Genomic DNA, 8,087 nt, shown 5'->3' on the forward strand with positions numbered 1-8,087 from the left:
TTCCAAGTTGATCTTGAATCCCAGGTGTTCCAGGAACCTGATCAATTCCTTGGAGGCTTGCGTGCACTCCTCCTTGGATGCTGCCCATACCAGCCAGTCGTCCAGGTAGGCTGCTACCTGGATTCCCTTTAGGCATAGTTGATGAATGACTGCATTCACAAGCTTGGTGAATACCCGTGGGGCTATGTTTAAGCCGAAGGGCATGGCTCTGAAGATGTATTGTCTTTTCTGTAATTTGAACCCTAGGTAGGGGGAAACTTGACGGTTGATTGGTACATGCCAGTACGTATCTGTCATGTCTATGGAGACTGTGAATGCCTGTTTGGGCAAAAGGGTCCTTATGTGTTGAAGCGTCAGTATTCTGAACTTGTAGTTCACCATGAACTTGTTGAATGGTGATAGGTCCAGAATGACTCTGAGCTTTTCCGAGTCCTTTTTCGGAACACAAAATAGCCTTCCTTGGAATTTGATGGACTTCGCCCTTCTTATAACCCTCTTGTTTAAGAGTTCCTGAACATATTCTTCCAATATGGGGGTTGAGTGTTGGAAGAATTGAGGGAAGTTGGGTGAAGTTGTGTTCCAGCCATCCGGCTGACAACAGCTCTTGTTACGTTAATTACGATTTCAGTCGAAGAGTAAAACTGGCAAGAGCTTACATTTACACAATTCAAAGATATTACTCAACTTTCCAGAGGCAGATGAAGTTGGTGAAGACATCATAGTCTTCACAGCAGCGAAATAAATCCAAAATAGCGGGAGATAACACAGGATAAACACCGGTCAGCAAAGCTACAAGGGAAAGAATGGCTAGATGGCGCCACTAGGCGGCGGGGTGGCGCCTATTTACAGTACAGTAGGAGCGTTTTCTTGATAACGGCTCTCATATATTCTTGCCACTTTTTTCCCCTCGAAGCAAAAACGCTATTAGGGGTGTAGATAGCTATGAGACGTGTCAAGAATACGTCCTCTGATTTTATGTGATATCCCTTATCAAAAATCTTCAAGGGATATTCGCTCCAGGAGTTAGAATTCTGGATACCTTTGGTAAATTCTCTGGGATATATCACTGTAGTCAAATATAACCTAGGAAGCTAGTAACGAAGGAACTTCCATCAGGACGACATGGCCTGAGCCCCCAAAATATATTATATACATCAACTTGAAGAATTTATTGCATACAAACTAACATGAGGAGAAGTTTACTCAGTTCACCTCAGCTTGGATGCTGTGATGTGTGGCATGAGTGGAAGGTTCCTATTAAGTAGGAAAACAATTTGGATTGTCTCATTTACTTGAGGCAAACATATGACACGAGATCGATGGGCTGCCGACGCAAGAGCCCGTGTTTAGTCTATGTAGACTGGACAGTCTATAAGCAAGTAAGCAAGCAAGTGGCAAGAGCATACTTACCTGGCACAGGGGACACAATGATCACGAATGTGGTTCCCCCAAAGGTGAGGCTTACCATTGCACTCCGGTGGTGCTAACCCTTGCGATTGACCCAAATGTGGTCAACTCGGATGCGAAATTTTTGGTAGCGGGGGACTACATTCACGTTTATCACCAATAAAAACTCTATCTTGTAAAAACTAAAAGTTTAATATGTTTGAGGATATTCTGGGTAATAAATTTTTCATACATGACCTTATTAATATTTTCCGAGTAGAATGATTCAACGCGTGAGGTATCACCATATTGGTTATACTAAGGCTTTTCTTGGTTGGATGTGGCTCTTGGCTAAGCTGATTTTCTTGCATATGTGTCTAGCAGACTCTGAAAAGTGTGATTGATCTGGGCGGAGCAATACTCTAAAAGCAGATTCTTGTGAGCTGAGATTTTGCAAGACCCTGACAACACCGGTCAGGTCTTCTACTCTTGGGGGCTATGACTGACCGTTAAAGAGCCTCTGTCCGGAAATATGGTCTGGGCAATCTGTGTGTGTGTATTGGTTATACAATGGATAAACTGAGGAGAAATAGACATTCATGATTCAGGAGCATTTGTAGGCCGGCTCAGGCATGGAAGAATGGTTGACTTAATTTCTCTTAAGTTTAGTCCTCACAATCATTGTTTGCTTGGGGCAGTGTGTATGATGCCGGCCATGCCCTGTAACTTCCTTATTTTCAGCCCTATTGTTAAGAATACGATGGGTCGCAGGTAAGGACAAGGTTTGTAGGTTAGGTGTGTAAGTTTATGTTACTGGTATTCTGTACACGCTGGGGGTCCTGTCCATTATTATACATGTTTAAATAATCTGATCATGTGATTCTCAGTTTTGTTTCTTTGTAATTATTTGATTTCCATTTTCACTGCCTGGAAGCAATGAATGCCAACGTCGGCCGTTCCCTTACCATAATGTAAACAAACCCGCCCCATACGGCGAGATGTAACTGTAGTGTGTTGTTCTGTCACCCATACCTTGTAACCTCAGTTGGACATTAAAATGCAACATGTGTAAATGTGTTTTTGGTAATCCAACTCAAGAAGGTAGATAGAAAGTATTAGAAAGAATGTGTATTAAATGAAGAGAAATATCACACACAATAAAAAATCAAACTTTACCAGGTTATGGGCCCAGGATACTCCGAGCGCTAACAGTGAAATAAATCTCGTAAAAAAATTGGAAAATTAGGAAGTAAAACAACATCGTGTACTACATTGTGGAAGGACTGAACTACAAGGGTGCCGTGACACAGAGAGGTACACAAAATGGCGGGCAAAGACAGAGAAAAAAAAAGGCATAAAATTCTGAATGAATTGAATTATTTCTATTGGGCGAAGAGAATTAAAGTTACTCTCACTCAGAAGAGGTGGTGGGAATGTATAGATCCAAGATATGCCGATGATCAAGACGACTGGACGCAAATGCAACTTCAAAGAAATAACGATGCACTGAGTTATCGCACTGAGGTATCACACAAGGAGAGGATAAATTAGAGCTGGATGACGTCATTGAATATACCATAGCAAAAGAAGCATAGGATATTTCAAGTGATATCCACACAAAAATGGATACATTTCAAATTGTTGATGTGCTTGAAGAACTGTGTAACTGCAGAAAAACTGAAAAAATGTCAATGAAGGACTGTATAGCGTATGTATACAGATTGGGCTGGGATGTAAATGCAGCTTTAGGGGAAGAAGTAGCTCAATTTTGAAACTCTATGGTAGCTGTGTTTGTGCTGAGAGGTCTTAAACATATTCCCAAATATCAAATTTTGTTAAAGTCACAGTTCTCAAAAATTGAAGAATTGAATATCAAAACTGTAAAGTCAGTGCTGCTTTTCGAGGAGATGCAAGATAAACTCGAAGCAAGAAAAGAAGAAAACCTTTTAGTTTATAAATGAACCTCAGAATAGATTCAAGAAAAGAAGATGGAAATTCAAGTACAAGTTTTAAAAGAGAAGAAGGCACAAGAGGCTTTAAGAGAGAGGACAAAGATTTGTCCGATATGCTTGTAGCCAGCCTGGACAAATAGCAAGATACTGTCCAAAATTTGAAGAAAGAAGAGATAAGGAAGAAAGAAGAGACAGAAGAAAGAAGACATAATACCGAAGACAGACAAAAAAGAAAGAAGCAGGAAAAGAATATCGGGGAAGAAAGCACAATATGACAGTGATAAAGATTGTTAAAGTGAATCTAAAGAAGAGGAGCTATCAGGAAAAGTTGCCAAAACCAGAACAGATACAAAGGCAATTGTTGCAGTAATTGAAAATGAAAGTGAAATGAAAGAAAAAGTGAATGCTATTGTGAACAAGTCACCAGTGAAAGAAGATTCCAAATTAATATGGAACTTGGAACACCTCATAAAGGCATAGTTATTGATTTTGATAGTAGCATCACAGGTAACATAAAATGGGGCGAAGGCAAAAAGTCTCCATTCTAGCCAGAGGAAAAGTGATTATGAAAATGAAAGACTAATATGGTGAATATGAATTGAAATTACAAGTAGTATACTGTGCCCCAAATCTTGATCAAAATCTAATGTCTGAAAGAAAATTCAATGAAAAAGGATTTTAGTTAGTTACCTACAAAGGTGTCAAACAAGTGAAAGATGTAAAAGAAGTATTTCTGAAAGTATGGAATCAGGTAGTGAAGATGTATCAGGGGAAAGCCAAGAAAATTTTTCAAGGAAAGGAAAGAAATTTTAATAAGAATGAAGAAATAGAAATCATAGGAAATAGGACAACGATAAATTTGTGGCAGAGAAGATTTGGACATATACTACCCTTACCCAAAGTTTTTGAAGCAAAAGCTAAACTTGAATACTGCACTACACAACATGCATGGAAGGTAAATCCTAAAATAAGACAATGCCTGCAAGTGAATCAAGAAGTAGTGAAGTACTGGAAATAGTACATAGTGATGTTTGTCAGATTCCTGAGCATCATCGAATGCAAGTGGAAGCCACTACTTTCCTACCTTTTTAGACAGCCCTTCAAGGTACAGTGGAATTACTGTAATGGAGAAGAAAAGTGAAACAATGGAGAAATTCAAGGAATACATGGCCAAGGCAAAGAGGAAACACAACAGACTCTTGCAATGCCTCCACCCTGATAATGGAGGAGAGTATGTCAGCAAGGAATTCTCGGTTTTTCTTATAGAGAATGGAATGGAGAGATGGCTGACAATCCCGTTCTCTTCTCAAGATTCATGATAATAGAGTCTGGAGTACTTCCCAAATTCTGGACTGAAGCCATTTTTCATGCAAATTACATCAAGAATAGAACGATGGCAATGGCCATAAACGAATTCCATCCATGGTGTGGAATGGGAGAAACCTCAATGTGGCGACCTGAAATTGATCAAAGTGTTTGGCTGTGAAGCTTAAGCTAAGCTTGGGGAAACTCCAAAGCTAGAAGTTCGAGCAGAAAGATATGGGTGCTACTATAGCGTGAGGTCTACCACATTATAGCGTGAGATCTACCTCTCGTTAGTACTATAGCGTGAGGTCTACTGCTGAATTATCCGTCCCTCATAGATAAAACACATTTCATACATTTATTTAAGCAATAAACACTTGAATTTAAACATATCTTAGAAATACCTTAAATAGATAATTGGATTTCTAATTACATTAAAAAAAAGGAATAAAGGTAAAAATAAACATGTTATCATATATTTCCATACATTTATTCTAGTGATACACTCTTCGTACATCAAACATGTTAACATATATTTCCGCACATTTATCCTAGCGATACACACTTCGTACATCTTCTAAGAATGAAACAAATAGATCATTGGAATTTCTTCTCATCCCCTTCCAGCAAAAATGATCAAGATGAGACTGGAACAGCTGACGACCAACAGAATCATCGTTTTAGCATTCTTATGTAGGAGTATACTTGTGTGCTTGCTGTAGATTATAGCCAACAGTTCTCGTTGCCATGGGCCGTTCCCTTGGCCGACCCGTAACAAGATTTAGGAGCTCCATTTGCTTCCTTTTATATGGGCAGTTCACGTGGACAGGTCACGTTTTTTATGGTTAGGTGCGCGGCTCTGGGACGCTGGTCACGCGGTAGACCTCACCCTCTACCTGGGTAGGTGACATATGGCGGTAGACCTCACACTATAGTAACACCAAGATGTGTCTACCTGGGGGTTTGCCCGAATCAAAAAAGATTCGAGTTGCGGAACATCAACAAACAAGTCATGATCAATTCCATTAACGTTGACTTTAAAGAACAGATTTGACCTTTTGAAGATTGAAGGGAACCCGCAGTAGAAACCGCACCCAAGAAGCAAGCAGTAACTCTCTTCTTATCTGACTCTGACACTGATAGCAACACAGATTGGGTGAACCATTTCTCTGATAATAACACCAGCATTAAAAACAGGGATGACAATCAAGATAATCAAGAAGACAAGCCAGAAAACTGGGAAAACAGTAAAGAAAATCAAGAAGAAACTCATGAAAAACAAGAAAGTCACGATCATCAAGAAAATCATCAAGAGAACCTTGAAGAGGAACCCAATTTTGTGGAAGATCCCAAAGGACGAGGAAGCCAAGGAAGTGCGAATGTTCCAGCATTTTCCAAAAGACCCATTGACTGTCGAAGAAGTATTCAATTGTCCTGGCAAAGACAAATAAGAAGCTGCAATGCTGCAAGAAGTGAAATGCTTTAAAGCATGGCCCCCTGGAAAATAGTGCCAAGACCAACAGGACACAAAATGATTGATTGCAAGTGGGTATTTAGAAGTAAATACAATGAAGTAGGTGAGATAATGGTACACAAAGCAAGGCTTATGACTTATGGCCAGGGGGTTCTGCCTAACACCTGGTGTGGACTACCTCGAGACTTAAGATCCTGTCGTGAGGAAATCAAGCATTTGACTGTTACTTGCATTAGCTGCTGAAAATTCATGGTCTGTTGAACAGCTTGACTTTTATTCATCCTATCAAACCTAGATTCCAATGATCTACAAGTTACCTGTGTCAAGGATTAAGTCTAGTATTTCTAACTGATAACCAGTAAGGCTTGTCACTAGTATTTTGATAGAAGATTAAAGAGAATTAGAATAACCATACGCCTTTCGACTGAACTTGGGCGATATGACCAGATGATCTCTAGTTTGTGGTTTCTCTTAGCTCTCCACAGCTTTCCTTTTACTTGTGTAACATCCTGAGCAGATTATATAAGCTGGGTAATATGCGGAGCAGATAATATAAGCTGGGTAATATGCGGAGCAGGTGATATAAGCTGGGTAATATGCGGAGCAGATGATATAAGCTGGGTAATATGCTTGGTAGATGATATGAGCTGGGTAATATGCTTAGTAGCTGATATAAGCTGGGTAATATGCAGAGCAGATGATATAAGCTGGGTAACATGCGGAGCAGATGATATAAGCTGGGTAGTATGTGGATCAGATGATATAAGCTGGGTAATATGCGGAGCAGATGATATAAGCTGGGTAATATGCTTGGTAGATGATATGAGTTGGGTAATATGCTTAGTAGATGATATAAGCTGGTAATATGCTGAGGAGATTGGTATAAGCTCCTGGTAATCTGCACCGGACCGAACCAAGCAGATGCAAATCACTTATTATCAGGATATCTACTTGTTTAGATATTGATAAGATGCAAAGCTCTTATTATGACATCTACCTATTGAATATTAAATTTTTCTCTTAATGATTAATATTGGCATCTTCATTATTTTTTTTTCTTTTTTTTTCATGGATTCTATAAATTGTGCAGCTTTCCATTTGTGTTACTTTGGCTATCAATATATATCAAGGGGGGTATGTATGATAGCAGTCACCTGAATGTATATCTATATGTATTTTTTGTAAAAGAAGACATTTTCCTTCGTTAGCTGCATGATGGCTGGTGCTCTTCCTAAACAACACACAATTCAAGCTTACATCCAATGAGTATATGATTCCTATATTGTTAACTTTTACACAATATATTCTTCAAGATTTATTCATATTAAAGGTATAGCTTAAAGATAAGTTACTTAAAACATTTTACAATTTCATAAATTAGTAAACCCTGGTGATGATGACAAACAGAGCTTAGGAAGTATTTTTTACTTTGTAGTCATTGAAAGGGTGTCTAATTCGACATATCTTGTCTGATATATAGTAGCATCAAGAGGAAAATGTGTAGAATTTAAGACTGCATGAATCAATCAGTAAAAAAGACTAGAACGTACATAAAAGGCTGGTCAATTGTAAATGAAGAAATGGAACACTCAAACGAGTAGATGTACTATAGATTAGGAGCTTTCCCTCTGCTTAGTAAAGTGTCAGTGGGAAAACATCTGCAAGAGGGTACTTAAAGAAACCACTTTGGGGGCTATGACATTTTGTCAAAAATGTCCTTGTCCGGAGAAAAGCTCCGGCCAATCAACAAAAGAAGAGGAACCACAAACCAAAGCTCATGTCTTGTTGCCATATTAGTTAACAACAAAAAGGCTTCTAATGGAATTAAAGCTATTTTCCTTCAAGGATTCTTCTTCTTCTTCTTCTTCTTTGTCTGCATCTTTTCCCACTTTTATGTGGGGTCAATGTTGCTGGCCAGTGTTCTCCATCTACCTCTGTCCCACACTTCATCACCGGTTAATCCCTTAGAT

The 8,087-nt window shown here is 39.0% G+C and overlaps 1 non-coding gene across 1 annotated transcript; it reads left to right on the forward strand.

The window, feature by feature from the left end:
• Positions 1–1,402: 1,402 nt before the first annotated feature.
• Positions 1,403–1,566, forward strand: LOC137659370 (U1 spliceosomal RNA). Its single transcript, XR_011047499.1, has one exon. It is a non-coding gene; the product is annotated as a U1 spliceosomal RNA (small nuclear RNA).
• The last annotated feature ends 6,521 nt before the right edge of the window (positions 1,567–8,087 follow it).

This window comes from Palaemon carinicauda, chromosome 19, assembly GCF_036898095.1.
Source record: "Palaemon carinicauda isolate YSFRI2023 chromosome 19, ASM3689809v2, whole genome shotgun sequence".
NCBI lineage: Eukaryota > Metazoa > Arthropoda > Malacostraca > Decapoda > Palaemonidae > Palaemon > Palaemon carinicauda.